A 16,580-nucleotide genomic window follows, 5' to 3' on the forward strand; every position below is an offset into this window, starting at 1 on the left:
TGGAACTCGGGTTTGAACCAAGGACCTATCGATCTGCAGTCGAATGCTCCACCACTGAGCTATTTCCCCTTGTTCATAACCGTAATGTCTAATTATGTAAAATTAAGGCAATGCTCCGTGCTGTCACAGGATGAACTCTGGTTTGAACCAAGGACCTCTCGATCTGCAGTCGAATGCTCTACCACTGAGCTATTCCCCCTTGTTCATAACCGTAATGTATAATTAACTAAAATAAAGGCAATGATCCGTGCTGTAACAGGGGGAACTCGGGTTTGAACCAAGGACGTCTCGATCTGCAGTCGAATGCTCTTCCACTGGGCTTTTCCCCCTTGTTCATTATCGTAATATCTAATTAACTAAAATAAACGCAATGATCCGTGCTGTTACAGGGGGAACTCGGGTTTGAACCAAAGAGCTCTCGATCTGCAGTCGAATGCTCTACCACTGAGCTATTCCCCCTTGTTCATAACCGTAATGTCTAATTATATAAAATAAAGGCAATGATCCGTGCTTTTACAGGGGGAAATCGGGTTTGAACCAAGGACCTCTCGATCTGCAGTCGAATGCTCTACCAATGAGCAATTCCCCCTTGTTCATAACCGTAATGTCTAATTATGTAATATAAAGGCAATGCTCCGTGCTGTTACATGATGAACTCGGGTTTGAACCAAGGACCTTTCGATCTGCAGTCGAATGCTCTACCACTGAGCTATTCCCCCTTGTTCATAATCGTAATGTCTAATTACGTAAAATAAAGGCAATGCTCCGTGCTGTTACAGGGGGCACTCGGGTTGGGTTTGGACCAGGTACCTCTCGATCTGCAGTCGAATGCTCTACCACTGAGCTATTCCCCCTTGTTCATAACCGTAATGTCTAATTAACTAAAATAAAGGCAATGCTCCGTGCTGTTACAGGAAGAACTCTGGTTTGAACCAAAGAGCTCTCGATCTGCAGTCGAATGCTCTACCACTGAGCTATTCCTCCTTGTTCATAAGCGTAATGTCTAATTAACTAAAGTAATGGCAATGATCCGTGCTTTTACAGTGGGAACTCGGGTTTGAACCAAGGACCTCTCGATCTGCAGTCGAATGCTCTACCACTGAGCTATTCCCCCTTGTTCATAACCGTACTGTCTAATTATGTAAAATAAAGGCAATGCTCCGTGCTGTCACAGGATGAACTCTGGTTTGAACCAAGGACCTCTCGATCTGCAGTCGAATGCTCTACCACTGAGCTATTCCCCCTTGATCATAACCGTAATGTCTAATTAACTAAAATAAAGGCAATGATCCGTGCTGTAACAGGGGGAACTCGGGTTTGAACCAAGGACCTCTCGATCTGCAGTCGAATGCTCTTCCACTGAGCTTTTCCCCCTTGTTCATTATCGTAATATCTAATTAACTAAAATAAACGCAATGATCCGTGCTTTTACAGGGGGAACTCGGGTTTGAACCAAAGAGCTCTCGATCTGCAGTCGAATGCTATACCACTGAGCTATTCCTCCTTGTTCATAACCGTAATGTCTAATTAACTAAAATAAAGGCAATGATCCGTGCTTTTATAGGGGGAACTCGGGTTTGAACCAAGGACCTTTCGATCTGCAGTCGAATGCTCTACCACTGAGCTATTCCCCCTGGTTCATAATCGTAATGTCTAATTACGTAAAATAAAGGCAATGCTCCGTGCTGTTACAGGGGGCACTCGGGTTGGGTTTGGACCAGGTACCTCTCGATCTGCAGTCGAATGCTCTACCACTGAGCTATTCCTCCTTGTTCATAACCGTAATGTCTAATTAACTAAAATAAAGGCAATGATCCGTGCTTTTACAGGGGGAACTCGGGTTTGAACCAAGGACCTCTCGATCTGCAGTCGAATGCTATTCCCCCTTGTTCATAACCGTAATGTCTAATTATGGAAAATAAAGGCAATGCTCCGTGCTGTCACATGATGAACTCTGGTTTGAACCAAGGACCTCTCGATCTGCAATCGAATGCTCTTCCACTGAGCTTTTCCCCCTTGTTCATTATCGTAATATCTAATTAACTAAAATAAACGCAATGGTCCGTGCTGTTAAAGGGGGAACTCGGGTTTGAACCAAAGAGCTCTCGATCTGCAGTCGAATGCTCTACCACTGAGCTATTCCTCCTTGTTCATAACCGTAATGTCTAATTAACTAAAATAATGGCAATGATCCGTGCTTTTACAGGGGGAAGTCGGGTTTGAACCAAGGACCTCTCGATCTGCAGTCGAATGCTCTACCACTGAGCTATTCCCCCTTGTTCATAACCGTAATGTCTAATTAACTAAAATAAAGGCAATGATCCGTGCTTTTACAGGGGGAACTCGGGTTTGAACCAAGGACCTCTCGATCTGCAGTCGAATGCTATTCCCCCTTGTTCATAACCGTAATGTCTAATTATGTAAAATAAAGGCAATGCTCCGTGCTGTCACAGGATGAACTCTGGTTTGAACCAAGGACCTCTCGATCTGCAGTCGAATGCTCTTCCACTGAGCTTTTCCCCCTTGTTCATTATCGTAATATCTAATTAACTAAAATAAACGCAATGATCCGTGCTGTTACAGGGGGAACTCGGGTTTGAACCAAAGAGCTCTCGATCTGCAGTCGAATGCTCTACCACTGAGCTATTCCTCCTTGTTCATAACCGTAATGTCTAATTAACTAAAATAAAGGCAATGATCCGTGCTTTTACAGGGGGAACTCGGGTTTGAACCAAGGACCTTTCGATCTGCAGTCGAATGCTCTACCACTGAGCTATTCCCCCTTGTTCATAATCGTAATGTCTAATTACGTAAAATAAAGGCAATGCTCCGTGCTGTTACAGGGGGCACTCGGGTTGGGTTTGGACCAGGTACCTCTCGATCTGCAGTCGAATGCTCTGCCACTGAGCTATTCCCCCTTGTTCATAACCGTAATGTATAATTAACTAAAATAAAGGCAATGATCCGTGCTGTAACAGGGGGAACTCGGGTTTGAACCAAGGACCTCTCGATCTGCAGTCGAATGCTCTTCCACTGAGCTTTTCCCCCTTGTTCATTATCGTAATTTCTAATTAACTAAAATAAACGCAATGATCCGTGCTGTTACAGGGGGAACTCGGGTTTGAACCAAAGAGCTCCCGATCTGCAGTCGAATGCTCTACCACTGAGCTATTCCTCCTTGTTCATAACCGTAATGTCTAATTAACTAAAATAAAGGCAATGATCCGTGCTTTTACAGGGGGAAATCGGGTTTGAACCACGGACCTCTCGATCTGCAGTCGAATGCTCTACCACTGAGCAATTCCCCCTTGTTCATAACAGTAATGTCTAATTATGTAATATAAAGGCAATGCTCCGTGCTGTTACATGATGAACTCGGGTTTGAACCAAGAACCTTTCGATCTGCAGTCGAATGCTCTACCACTGAGCTATTCCCCCTTGTTCATAATCGTAATGTCTAATTACGTAAAATAAAGGCAATGCTCCGTGCTGTTACAGGGGGCACTCGGGTTGGGTTTGGACCAGGTACCTCTCGATCTGCAGTCGAATGCTCTACCACTGAGCTATTCCCCCTTGTTCATAACCGTAATGTCTAATTAACTAAAATAAACGCAATGCTCCGTGCTGTTACAGGAAGAACTCTGGTTTGAACCAAAGAGCTCTCGATCTGCAGTCGAATGCTCTACCACTGAGCTATTCCTCCTTGTTCATAACCGTAATGTCTAATTAACTAAAATAATGGCAATGATCCGTGCTTTTACAGGAGGAACTCGGGTTTGAACCAAGGACCTCTCGATCTGCAGTCGAATGCTCTACCACTGAGCTATTCCCCCTTGTTCATAACCGTAATGTCTAATTAACTAAAATAAAGGCAATGATCCGTGCTTTTACAGGGGAAACTCGGATTTGAACCAAGGACCTTTCGATCTGCAGTCGAATGCTCTACCACTGAGCTATTCCCCCTGGTTCATAATCGTAATGTCTAATTACGTAAAATAAAGGCAATGCTCCGTGCTGTTACAGGGGGCACTCGGGTTGGGTTTGGACCAGGTACCTCTCGATCTGCAGTCGAATGCTCTACCACTGAGCTATTCCCCCTTGTTCATAACCGTAATGTCTAATTATGTAAAATAAAGGCAATGCTCCGTGCTGTCACAGGATGAACTCTGGTTTGAACCAAGGACCTCTAGATCTGCAGTCGAATGCTCTTCCACTGAGCTTTTCCCCCTTGTTCATTAACGTAATATCTAATTAACTAAAATAAACGCAATGATCCGTGCTGTTACAGGGGGAACTCGGGTTTGAACCAAAGAGCTCTCGATCTGCAGTCGAATGCTCTACCACTGAGCTATTCCTCCTTGTTCATAACCGTAATGTCTAATTAACTAAAATAAAGGCAATGATCCGTGCTTTTACAGGGGGAAATCGGGTTTGAACCAAGGACCTCTCGATCTGCAGTCGAATGCTCTACCACTGAGCAATTCCCCCTTGTTCATAACCGTAATGTCTAATTATGTAATATTAAGGCAATGCTCCGTGCTGTTACATGATGAACTCGGGTTTGAACCAAGGACCTTTCGATCTGCAGTCGAATGCTCTACCACTGAGCTATTCCCCCTTGTTCATAATCGTAATGTCTAATTACGTAAAATAAAGGCAATGCTCCGTGCTGTTACAGGGGGCACTCGGGTTGGGTTTGGACCAGGTACCTCTCGATCTGCAGTCGAATGCTCTACCACTGAGCTATTCCCCCTTGTTCATAACCGTAATGTCTAATTAACTAAAATAAAGGCAATGCTCCGTGCTGTTACAGAAAGAACTCTGGTTTGAACCAAAGAGCTCTCGATCTGCAGTCGAATGCTCTACCACTGAGCTATTCCTCCTTGTTCATAACCGTAATGTCTAATTAACTAACATAATGGCAATGATCCGTGCTTTTACAAGGGGAACTCGGGTTTGAACCAAGGACCTCTCGATCTGCAGTCGAATGCTCTACCACTGAGCTATTCCCCCTTGTTCATAACCGTAATGTCTAATTATGTAAAATAAAGGCAATGCTCCGTGCTGTAACAGGGGGAACTCGGGTTTGAACCAAGGACCTCTCGATCTGCAGTCGAATGCTCTTCCACTGGGCTTTTCCCCCTTGTTCATTATCGTAATATCTAATTAACTAAAATAAACGCAATGATCCGTGCTGTTACAGGGGGAACTCGGGTTTGAACCAAAGAGCTCTCGATCTGCAGTCGAATGCTCTACCACTGAGCTATTCCTCCTTGTTCATAACCATAATGTCTAATTAACTAAAATAAAGGCAATGATCCGTGCTGTTACAGAAAGAACTCTGGTTTGAACCAAGGACCTTTCGATCTGCAGTCGAATGCTCTACCACTGAGGTGTTCCCCCTTGTTCATAATCGTAATGTCTAATTACGTAAAATAAAGGCAATGCTCCGTGCTGTTACAGGGGGCACTCGGGTTGGGTTTGGACCAGGTACCTCTCGATCTGCAGTCGAATGCTCTACCACTGAGCTATTCCCCCTTGTTCATAACCGTAATGTCTAATTATGTAAAATAAAGGCAATGCTCCGTGCTGTCACAGGATGAACTCTGGTTTGAACCAAGGACCTCTAGATCTGCAGTCGAATGCTCTTCCACTGAGCTTTTCCCCCTTGTTCATTAACGTAATATCTAATTAACTAAAATAAACGCAATGATCCGTGCTGTTACAGGGGGAACTCGGGTTTGAACCAAAGAGCTCTCGATCTGCAGTCGAATGCTCTACCACTGAGCTATTCCTCCTTGTTCATAACCGTAATGTCTAATTAACTAAAATAAAGGCAATGATCCGTGCTTTTACAGGGGGAAATCGGGTTTGAACCAAGGACCTCTCGATCTGCAGTCGAATGCTCTACCACTGAGCAATTCCCCCTTGTTCATAACCGTAATGTCTAATTATGTAATATTAAGGCAATGCTCCGTGCTGTTACATGATGAACTCGGGTTTGAACCAAGGACCTTTCGATCTGCAGTCGAATGCTCTACCACTGAGCTATTCCCCCTTGTTCATAATCGTAATGTCTAATTACGTAAAATAAAGGCAATGCTCCGTGCTGTTACAGGGGGCACTCGGGTTGGGTTTGGACCAGGTACCTCTCGATCTGCAGTCGAATGCTCTACCACTGAGCTATTCCCCCTTGTTCATAACCGTAATGTCTAATTAACTAAAATAAAGGCAATGCTCCGTGCTGTTACAGAAAGAACTCTGGTTTGAACCAAAGAGCTCTCGATCTGCAGTCGAATGCTCTACCACTGAGCTATTCCTCCTTGTTCATAACCGTAATGTCTAATTAACTAACATAATGGCAATGATCCGTGCTTTTACAAGGGGAACTCGGGTTTGAACCAAGGACCTCTCGATCTGCAGTCGAATGCTCTACCACTGAGCTATTCCCCCTTGTTCATAACCGTAATGTCTAATTATGTAAAATAAAGGCAATGCTCCGTGCTGTAACAGGGGGAACTCGGGTTTGAACCAAGGACCTCTCGATCTGCAGTCGAATGCTCTTCCACTGGGCTTTTCCCCCTTGTTCATTATCGTAATATCTAATTAACTAAAATAAACGCAATGATCCGTGCTGTTACAGGGGGAACTCGGGTTTGAACCAAAGAGCTCTCGATCTGCAGTCGAATGCTCTACCACTGAGCTATTCCTCCTTGTTCATAACCATAATGTCTAATTAACTAAAATAAAGGCAATGATCCGTGCTGTTACAGAAAGAACTCTGGTTTGAACCAAGGACCTTTCGATCTGCAGTCGAATGCTCTACCACTGAGGTGTTCCCCCTTGTTCATAATCGTAATGTCTAATTACGTAAAATAAAGGCAATGCTCCGTGCTGTTACAGGGGGCACTCGGGTTGGGTTTGGACCAGGTACCTCTCGATCTGCAGTCGAATGCTCTACCACTGAGCTATTCCCCCTTGTTCATAACCGTAATGTCTAATTATGTAAAATAAAGGCAATGCTCCGTGCTGTCACAGGATGAACTCTGGTTTGAACCAAGGACCTCTAGATCTGCAGTCGAATGCTCTTCCACTGAGCTTTTCCCCCTTGTTCATTAACGTAATATCTAATTAACTAAAATAAACGCAATGATCCGTGCTGTTACAGGGGGAACTCGGGTTTGAACCAAAGAGCTCTCGATCTGCAGTCGAATGCTCTACCACTGAGCTATTCCTCCTTGTTCATAACCGTAATGTCTAATTAACTAAAATAAAGGCAATGATCCGTGCTTTTACAGGGGGAAATCGGGTTTGAACCAAGGACCTCTCGATCTGCAGTCGAATGCTCTACCACTGAGCAATTCCCCCTTGTTCATAACCGTAATGTCTAATTATGTAATATTAAGGCAATGCTCCGTGCTGTTACATGATGAACTCGGGTTTGAACCAAGGACCTTTCGATCTGCAGTCGAATGCTCTACCACTGAGCTATTCCCCCTTGTTCATAATCGTAATGTCTAATTACGTAAAATAAAGGCAATGCTCCGTGCTGTTACAGGGGGCACTCGGGTTGGGTTTGGACCAGGTACCTCTCGATCTGCAGTCGAATGCTCTACCACTGAGCTATTCCCCCTTGTTCATAACCGTAATGTCTAATTAACTAAAATAAAGGCAATGCTCCGTGCTGTTACAGAAAGAACTCTGGTTTGAACCAAAGAGCTCTCGATCTGCAGTCGAATGCTCTACCACTGAGCTATTCCTCCTTGTTCATAACCGTAATGTCTAATTAACTAACATAATGGCAATGATCCGTGCTTTTACAAGGGGAACTCGGGTTTGAACCAAGGACCTCTCGATCTGCAGTCGAATGCTCTACCACTGAGCTATTCCCCCTTGTTCATAACCGTAATGTCTAATTATGTAAAATAAAGGCAATGCTCCGTGCTGTAACAGGGGGAACTCGGGTTTGAACCAAGGACCTCTCGATCTGCAGTCGAATGCTCTTCCACTGGGCTTTTCCCCCTTGTTCATTATCGTAATATCTAATTAACTAAAATAAACGCAATGATCCGTGCTGTTACAGGGGGAACTCGGGTTTGAACCAAAGAGCTCTCGATCTGCAGTCGAATGCTCTACCACTGAGCTATTCCTCCTTGTTCATAACCATAATGTCTAATTAACTAAAATAAAGGCAATGATCCGTGCTGTTACAGAAAGAACTCTGGTTTGAACCAAGGACCTTTCGATCTGCAGTCGAATGCTCTACCACTGAGGTGTTCCCCCTTGTTCATAATCGTAATGTCTAATTACGTAAAATAAAGGCAATGCTCCGTGCTGTTACAGGGGCACTCGGGTTGGGTTTGGATCAGGTACCTCTCGATCTGCAGTCGAATGCTCTGCCACTGAGCTATTCCCCCTTGTTCATAACCGTAATGTATAATTAACTAAAATAAAGGCAATGATCCGTGCTGAAACAGGGGGAACTCGGGTTTGAACCAAGGACCTCTCGATCTGCAGTCGAATGCTCTTCCACTGAGCTTTTCCCCCTTGTTCATTATCGTAATATCTAATTAACTAAAATAAACGCAATGATCCGTGCTGTTACAGGGGGAACTCGGGTTTGAACCAAAGAGCTCTCGATCTGCAGTCGAATGCTCTACCACTGAGCTATTCCTCCTTGTTCATAACCGTAATGTCTAATTAACTAAAATAAAGGCAATGATCCGTGCTTTTACAGGTGGAACTCGGGTTTGAACCAAGGACCTCTCGATCTGCAGTCGAATGCTCTTCCACTGGGCTTTTCCCCCTTGTTCATTATCGTAATATCTAATTAACTAAAATAAACGCAATGATCCGTGCTGTTACAGGGGGAACTCGGGTTTGAACCAAAGAGCTCTCGATCTGCAGTCGAATGCTCTACCACTGAGCTATTCCTCCTTGTTCATAACCGTAATGTCTAATTAACTAAAATAAAGGCAATGATCCGTGCTTTTACAGGGGGAACTCGGGTTTGAACCAAGGACCTTTCGATCTGCAGTCGAATGCTCAACCACTGAGCTGTTCCCCCTTGTTCATAATCGTAATGTCTAATTACGTAAAATAAAGGCAATGCTCCGTGCTGTTACATGGGGCACTCGGGTTGGGTTTGGACCAGGTACCTCTCGATCTGCAGTCGAATGCTCTGCCACTGAGTTATTCCCCCTTGTTCATAACCGTAATGTATAATTAACTAAAATAAAGGCAATGATCCGTGCTGTAACAGGGGGAACTCGGGTTTGAACCAAGGACCTCTCGATCTGCAGTCGAATGCTCTTCCACTGAGCTTTTCCCCCTTGTTCATTATCGTAATATCTAATTAACTAAAATAAAGGCAATGCTCCGTACTGTTACAGGGGGCACTCGGGTTGGGTTTGGACCAGGTACCTCTCGATCTGCAGTCGAATGCTCTACCACTGAGCTATTCCCCCTTGTTCATAACCGTAATGTCTAATTATGTAAAATAAAGGCAATGCTCCGTGCTGTCACAGGATGAACTCTGGTTTGAACCAACGACCTCTCGATCTGCAGTCGAAAGCTCTACCACTGAGCTATTCCCCCTTGTTCATAACCGTAATGTCTAATTAACGAAAATAAAGGCAATGATCCGTGCTGTAACAGGGGGAACTCGGGTTTGAACCAAAGAGCTCTCGATCTGCAGTCGAATGCTCTACCACTGAGCTATTCCTCATTGTTCATAACCGTAATGTCTAATTAACTAAAATAAAGGCAATGATCCGTGCTTTTACAGGGGGAAATCGGGTTTGAACCAAGGACCTCTCGATCTGCAGTCGAATGCTCTACCACTGAGCAATTCCCCCTTGTTCATAACCGTAATGTCTAATTATGTAATATAAAGGCAATGCTCCGTGCTGTTACATGATGAACCCGGGTTTGAACCAAAGACCTTTCGATCTGCAGTCGAATGCTCTACCACTGAGCTATTCCCCCTTATTCATAATCGTAATGTCTAATTACGTAAAATAAAGGCAATGATCCGTGCTGTTACAGGGGGCACTCGGGTTGGGTTTGGACCAGGTACCTCTCGATCTGCAGTCGAATGCTCTACCACTGAGCTATTCCCCCTTGTTCATAACCGTAATATCTAATTAACTAGAATAAAGGCAATGCTCCGTGCTGTTACAGGAAGAACTCTGGTTTGAACCAAAGAGCTCTCGATCTGCAGTCGAATGCTCTACCACTGAGCTATTCCTCCTTGTTCATAACCGTAATGTCTAATTAACTAAAATAAAGGCAATGATCCGTGCTTTTACAGGGGGAACTCGGGTTTGAACCAAGGACCTCTCGATCTGCAGTCGAATGCTATTCCCCCTTGTTCATAACCGTAATGTCTAATTATGTAAAATAAAGGCAATGCTCCGTGCTGTCACATGATGAACTCTGGTTTGAACCAAGGACCTCTCGATCTGCAATCGAATGCTCTTCCACTGAGCTTTTCCCCCTTGTTCATTATCGTAATATCTAATTAACTAAAATAAACGCAATGGTCCGTGCTGTTAAAGGGGGAACTCGGGTTTGAACCAAAGAGCTCTCGATCTGCAGTCGAATGCTCTACCACTGAGCTATTCCTCCTTGTTCATAACCGTAATGTCTAATTAACTAAAATAATGGCAATGATCCGTGCTTTTACAGGGGGAAGTCGGGTTTGAACCAAGGACCTCTCGATCTGCAGTCGAATGCTCTACCACTGAGCTATTCCCCCTTGTTCATAACCGTAATGTCTAATTAACTAAAATAAAGGCAATGATCCGTGCTTTTACAGGGGGAACTCGGGTTTGAACCAAGGACCTCTCGATCTGCAGTCGAATGCTATTCCCCCTTGTTCATAACCGTAATGTCTAATTATGTAAAATAAAGGCAATGCTCCGTGCTGTCACAGGATGAACTCTGGTTTGAACCAAGGACCTCTCGATCTGCAGTCGAATGCTCTTCCACTGAGCTTTTCCCCCTTGTTCATTATCGTAATATCTAATTAACTAAAATAAACGCAATGATCCGTGCTGTTACAGGGGGAACTCGGGTTTGAACCAAAGAGCTCTCGATCTGCAGTCGAATGCTCTACCACTGAGCTATTCCTCCTTGTTCATAACCGTAATGTCTAATTAACTAAAATAAAGGCAATGATCCGTGCTTTTACAGGGGGAAATCGGGTTTGAACCAAGGACCTCTCGATCTGCAGTCGAATGCTCTACCACTGAGCAATTCCCCCTTGTTCATAACCGTAATGTCTAATTATGTAATATAAAGGCAATGCTCCGTGCTGTTACATGATGAACCCGGGTTTGAACCAAAGACCTTTCGATCTGCAGTCGAATGCTCTACCACTGAGCTATTCCCCCTTATTCATAATCGTAATGTCTAATTACGTAAAATAAAGGCAATGATCCGTGCTGTTACAGGGGGCACTCGGGTTGGGTTTGGACCAGGTACCTCTCGATCTGCAGTCGAATGCTCTACCACTGAGCTATTCCCCCTTGTTCATAACCGTAATATCTAATTAACTAGAATAAAGGCAATGCTCCGTGCTGTTACAGGAAGAACTCTGGTTTGAACCAAAGAGCTCTCGATCTGCAGTCGAATGCTCTACCACTGAGCTATTCCTCCTTGTTCATAACCGTAATGTCTAATTAACTAAAATAAAGGCAATGATCCGTGCTTTTACAGGGGGAACTCGGGTTTGAACCAAGGACCTCTCGATCTGCAGTCGAATGCTATTCCCCCTTGTTCATAACCGTAATGTCTAATTATGTAAAATAAAGGCAATGCTCCGTGCTGTCACATGATGAACTCTGGTTTGAACCAAGGACCTCTCGATCTGCAATCGAATGCTCTTCCACTGAGCTTTTCCCCCTTGTTCATTATCGTAATATCTAATTAACTAAAATAAACGCAATGGTCCGTGCTGTTAAAGGGGGAACTCGGGTTTGAACCAAAGAGCTCTCGATCTGCAGTCGAATGCTCTACCACTGAGCTATTCCTCCTTGTTCATAACCGTAATGTCTAATTAACTAAAATAATGGCAATGATCCGTGCTTTTACAGGGGGAAGTCGGGTTTGAACCAAGGACCTCTCGATCTGCAGTCGAATGCTCTTCCACTGAGCTTTTCCCCCTTGTTCATTATCGTAATATCTAATTAACTAAAATAAAGGCAATGCTCCGTACTGTTACAGGGGGCACTCGGGTTGGGTTTGGACCAGGTACCTCTCGATCTGCAGTCGAATGCTCTACCACTGAGCTATTCCCCCTTGTTCATAACCGTAATGTCTAATTATGTAAAATAAAGGCAATGCTCCGTGCTGTCACAGGATGAACTCTGGTTTGAACCAACGACCTCTCGATCTGCAGTCGAAAGCTCTACCACTGAGCTATTCCCCCTTGTTCATAACCGTAATGTCTAATTAACGAAAATAAAGGCAATGATCCGTGCTGTAACAGGGGGAACTCGGGTTTGAACCAAAGAGCTCTCGATCTGCAGTCGAATGCTCTACCACTGAGCTATTCCTCATTGTTCATAACCGTAATGTCTAATTAACTAAAATAAAGGCAATGATCCGTGCTTTTACAGGGGGAAATCGGGTTTGAACCAAGGACCTCTCGATCTGCAGTCGAATGCTCTACCACTGAGCAATTCCCCCTTGTTCATAACCGTAATGTCTAATTATGTAATATAAAGGCAATGCTCCGTGCTGTTACATGATGAACCCGGGTTTGAACCAAAGACCTTTCGATCTGCAGTCGAATGCTCTACCACTGAGCTATTCCCCCTTATTCATAATCGTAATGTCTAATTACGTAAAATAAAGGCAATGATCCGTGCTGTTACAGGGGGCACTCGGGTTGGGTTTGGACCAGGTACCTCTCGATCTGCAGTCGAATGCTCTACCACTGAGCTATTCCCCCTTGTTCATAACCGTAATATCTAATTAACTAGAATAAAGGCAATGCTCCGTGCTGTTACAGGAAGAACTCTGGTTTGAACCAAAGAGCTCTCGATCTGCAGTCGAATGCTCTACCACTGAGCTATTCCTCCTTGTTCATAACCGTAATGTCTAATTAACTAAAATAAAGGCAATGATCCGTGCTTTTACAGGGGGAACTCGGGTTTGAACCAAGGACCTCTCGATCTGCAGTCGAATGCTATTCCCCCTTGTTCATAACCGTAATGTCTAATTATGTAAAATAAAGGCAATGCTCCGTGCTGTCACATGATGAACTCTGGTTTGAACCAAGGACCTCTCGATCTGCAATCGAATGCTCTTCCACTGAGCTTTTCCCCCTTGTTCATTATCGTAATATCTAATTAACTAAAATAAACGCAATGGTCCGTGCTGTTAAAGGGGGAACTCGGGTTTGAACCAAAGAGCTCTCGATCTGCAGTCGAATGCTCTACCACTGAGCTATTCCTCCTTGTTCATAACCGTAATGTCTAATTAACTAAAATAATGGCAATGATCCGTGCTTTTACAGGGGGAAGTCGGGTTTGAACCAAGGACCTCTCGATCTGCAGTCGAATGCTCTACCACTGAGCTATTCCCCCTTGTTCATAACCGTAATGTCTAATTAACTAAAATAAAGGCAATGATCCGTGCTTTTACAGGGGGAACTCGGGTTTGAACCAAGGACCTCTCGATCTGCAGTCGAATGCTATTCCCCCTTGTTCATAACCGTAATGTCTAATTATGTAAAATAAAGGCAATGCTCCGTGCTGTCACAGGATGAACTCTGGTTTGAACCAAGGACCTCTCGATCTGCAGTCGAATGCTCTTCCACTGAGCTTTTCCCCCTTGTTCATTATCGTAATATCTAATTAACTAAAATAAACGCAATGATCCGTGCTGTTACAGGGGGAACTCGGGTTTGAACCAAAGAGCTCTCGATCTGCAGTCGAATGCTCTACCACTGAGCTATTCCTCCTTGTTCATAACCGTAATGTCTAATTAACTAAAATAAAGGCAATGATCCGTGCTTTTACAGGGGGAAATCGGGTTTGAACCAAGGACCTCTCGATCTGCAGTCGAATGCTCTACCACTGAGCAATTCCCCCTTGTTCATAACCGTAATGTCTAATTATGTAATATAAAGGCAATGCTCCGTGCTGTTACATGATGAACCCGGGTTTGAACCAAAGACCTTTCGATCTGCAGTCGAATGCTCTACCACTGAGCTATTCCCCCTTATTCATAATCGTAATGTCTAATTACGTAAAATAAAGGCAATGATCCGTGCTGTTACAGGGGGCACTCGGGTTGGGTTTGGACCAGGTACCTCTCGATCTGCAGTCGAATGCTCTACCACTGAGCTATTCCCCCTTGTTCATAACCGTAATATCTAATTAACTAGAATAAAGGCAATGCTCCGTGCTGTTACAGGAAGAACTCTGGTTTGAACCAAAGAGCTCTCGATCTGCAGTCGAATGCTCTACCACTGAGCTATTCCTCCTTGTTCATAACCGTAATGTCTAATTAACTAAAATAAAGGCAATGATCCGTGCTTTTACAGGGGGAACTCGGGTTTGAACCAAGGACCTCTCGATCTGCAGTCGAATGCTATTCCCCCTTGTTCATAACCGTAATGTCTAATTATGTAAAATAAAGGCAATGCTCCGTGCTGTCACATGATGAACTCTGGTTTGAACCAAGGACCTCTCGATCAGCAATCGAATGCTCTTCCACTGAGCTTTTCCCCCTTGTTCATTATCGTAATATCTAATTAACTAAAATAAACGCAATGGTCCGTGCTGTTAAAGGGGGAACTCGGGTTTGAACCAAAGAGCTCTCGATCTGCAGTCGAATGCTCTACCACTGAGCTATTCCTCCTTGTTCATAACCGTAATGTCTAATTAACTAAAATAATGGCAATGATCCGTGCTTTTACAGGGGGAAGTCGGGTTTGAACCAAGGACCTCTCGATCTGCAGTCGAATGCTCTACCACTGAGCTATTCCCCCTTGTTCATAACCGTAATGTCTAATTAACTAAAATAAAGGCAATGATCCGTGCTTTTACAGGGGGAACTCGGGTTTGAACCAAGGACCTCTCGATCTGCAGTCGAATGCTATTCCCCCTTGTTCATAACCGTAATGTCTAATTATGTAAAATAAAGGCAATGCTCCGTGCTGTCACAGGATGAACTCTGGTTTGAACCAAGGACCTCTCGATCTGCAGTCGAATGCTCTTCCACTGAGCTTTTCCCCCTTGTTCATTATCGTAATATCTAATTAACTAAAATAAACGCAATGATCCGTGCTGTTACAGGGGGAACTCGGGTTTGAACCAAAGAGCTCTCGATCTGCAGTCGAATGCTCTACCACTGAGCTATTCCTCCTTGTTCATAACCGTAATGTCTAATTAACTAAAATAAAGGCAATGATCCGTGCTTTTACAGGGGGAAATCGGGTTTGAACCAAGGACCTCTCGATCTGCAGTCGAATGCTCTACCACTGAGCAATTCCCCCTTGTTCATAACCGTAATGTCTAATTATGTAATATAAAGGCAATGCTCCGTGCTGTTACATGATGAACTCGGGTTTGAACCAAGGACCTTTCGATCTGCAGTCGAATGCTCTACCACTGAGCTATTCCCCCTTGTTCATAATCGTAATGTCTAATTACGTAAAATAAAGGCAATGCTCCGTGCTGTTACAGGGGGCACTCGGGTTGGGTTTGGACCAGGTACCTCTCGATCTGCAGTCGAATGCTCTACCACTGAGCTATTCCCCCTTGTTCATAACCGTAATGTCTAATTAACTAAAATAAAGGCAATGCTCCGTGCTGTTACAGGAAGAACTCTGGTTTGAACCAAAGAGCTCTCGATCTGCAGTCGAATGCTCTACCACTGAGCTATTCCTCCTTGTTCATAACCGTTATGTCTAATTAACTAAAATAATGGCAATGATCCGTGCTTTTACAGGGGGAACTCGGGTTTGAACCAAGGACCTCTCGATCTGCAGTCGAATGCTCTACCACTGAGCTATTCCCCCTTGTTCATAACCGTAATGTCTAATTATGTAAAATAAAGGCAATGCTCCGTGCTGTCACAGGATGAACTCTGGTTTGAACCAAGGACCTCTCGATCTGCAGTCGAATGCTCTACCACTGAGCTATTCCCCCTTGTTCATGACCGTAATGTATAATTAACTAAAATAAAGGCAATGATCCGTGCTGTAACAGGGGGAACTCGGGTTTGAACCAAGGACCTCTCGATCTGCAGTCGAATGCTCTTCCACTGGGCTTTTCCCTCTTATTCATTATCGTAATATCTAATTAACTAAAATAAACGCAATGATCCGTGCTGTTACAGGGGGAACTCGGGTTTGAACCAAAGAGCTCTCGATCTGCAGTCGAATGCTCTACCACTGAGCTATTCCTCCTTGTTCATAACCGTAATGTCTAATTAACTAAAATAAAGGCAATGATCCGTGCTTTTACAGGGGGAACTCGGGTTTGAACCAAGGACCTTTCGATCTGCAGTCGAATGCTCTACCACTGAGCTATTCCCCCTTGTTCATAATCGTAATGTCTAAT

General features: G+C 44.1%; 13 non-coding genes across 13 annotated transcripts; all 13 read right to left on the bottom strand.

Annotated features, from left to right (window-relative positions):
• Positions 1–1,562: 1,562 nt before the first annotated feature.
• On the bottom strand, positions 1,563–1,634 carry TRNAC-GCA (transfer RNA cysteine (anticodon GCA)). Its single transcript has one exon. It is a non-coding gene; the product is annotated as a tRNA-Cys (tRNA).
• Positions 1,635–2,204: 570 nt separating this feature from the next.
• TRNAC-GCA (transfer RNA cysteine (anticodon GCA)) lies at positions 2,205–2,276 on the bottom strand. The gene has a single exon. It is a non-coding gene; the product is annotated as a tRNA-Cys (tRNA).
• Positions 2,277–2,711: 435 nt separating this feature from the next.
• Positions 2,712–2,783, bottom strand: TRNAC-GCA (transfer RNA cysteine (anticodon GCA)). The gene has a single exon. It is a non-coding gene; the product is annotated as a tRNA-Cys (tRNA).
• A 978-nt stretch (positions 2,784–3,761) lies between these two features.
• Positions 3,762–3,833, bottom strand: TRNAC-GCA (transfer RNA cysteine (anticodon GCA)). The gene has a single exon. It is a non-coding gene; the product is annotated as a tRNA-Cys (tRNA).
• A 58-nt stretch (positions 3,834–3,891) lies between these two features.
• On the bottom strand, positions 3,892–3,963 carry TRNAC-GCA (transfer RNA cysteine (anticodon GCA)). The gene has a single exon. It is a non-coding gene; the product is annotated as a tRNA-Cys (tRNA).
• A 978-nt stretch (positions 3,964–4,941) lies between these two features.
• On the bottom strand, positions 4,942–5,013 carry TRNAC-GCA (transfer RNA cysteine (anticodon GCA)). The gene has a single exon. It is a non-coding gene; the product is annotated as a tRNA-Cys (tRNA).
• Positions 5,014–6,381: 1,368 nt separating this feature from the next.
• On the bottom strand, positions 6,382–6,453 carry TRNAC-GCA (transfer RNA cysteine (anticodon GCA)). The gene has a single exon. It is a non-coding gene; the product is annotated as a tRNA-Cys (tRNA).
• A 1,368-nt stretch (positions 6,454–7,821) lies between these two features.
• Positions 7,822–7,893, bottom strand: TRNAC-GCA (transfer RNA cysteine (anticodon GCA)). Its single transcript has one exon. It is a non-coding gene; the product is annotated as a tRNA-Cys (tRNA).
• A 2,794-nt stretch (positions 7,894–10,687) lies between these two features.
• On the bottom strand, positions 10,688–10,759 carry TRNAC-GCA (transfer RNA cysteine (anticodon GCA)). The gene has a single exon. It is a non-coding gene; the product is annotated as a tRNA-Cys (tRNA).
• Positions 10,760–13,523: 2,764 nt separating this feature from the next.
• Positions 13,524–13,595, bottom strand: TRNAC-GCA (transfer RNA cysteine (anticodon GCA)). Its single transcript has one exon. It is a non-coding gene; the product is annotated as a tRNA-Cys (tRNA).
• A 1,337-nt stretch (positions 13,596–14,932) lies between these two features.
• Positions 14,933–15,004, bottom strand: TRNAC-GCA (transfer RNA cysteine (anticodon GCA)). The gene has a single exon. It is a non-coding gene; the product is annotated as a tRNA-Cys (tRNA).
• Positions 15,005–15,964: 960 nt separating this feature from the next.
• Positions 15,965–16,036, bottom strand: TRNAC-GCA (transfer RNA cysteine (anticodon GCA)). The gene has a single exon. It is a non-coding gene; the product is annotated as a tRNA-Cys (tRNA).
• Positions 16,037–16,484: 448 nt separating this feature from the next.
• On the bottom strand, positions 16,485–16,556 carry TRNAC-GCA (transfer RNA cysteine (anticodon GCA)). Its single transcript has one exon. It is a non-coding gene; the product is annotated as a tRNA-Cys (tRNA).
• Positions 16,557–16,580: the final 24 nt, after the last annotated feature.

This window comes from Phalangium opilio, unplaced genomic scaffold (genome assembly GCF_054372755.1).
Source record: "Phalangium opilio isolate 3A_F unplaced genomic scaffold, DU_Popi_V2 ptg000022l_1, whole genome shotgun sequence".
Taxonomy (NCBI): domain Eukaryota; kingdom Metazoa; phylum Arthropoda; class Arachnida; order Opiliones; family Phalangiidae; genus Phalangium; species Phalangium opilio.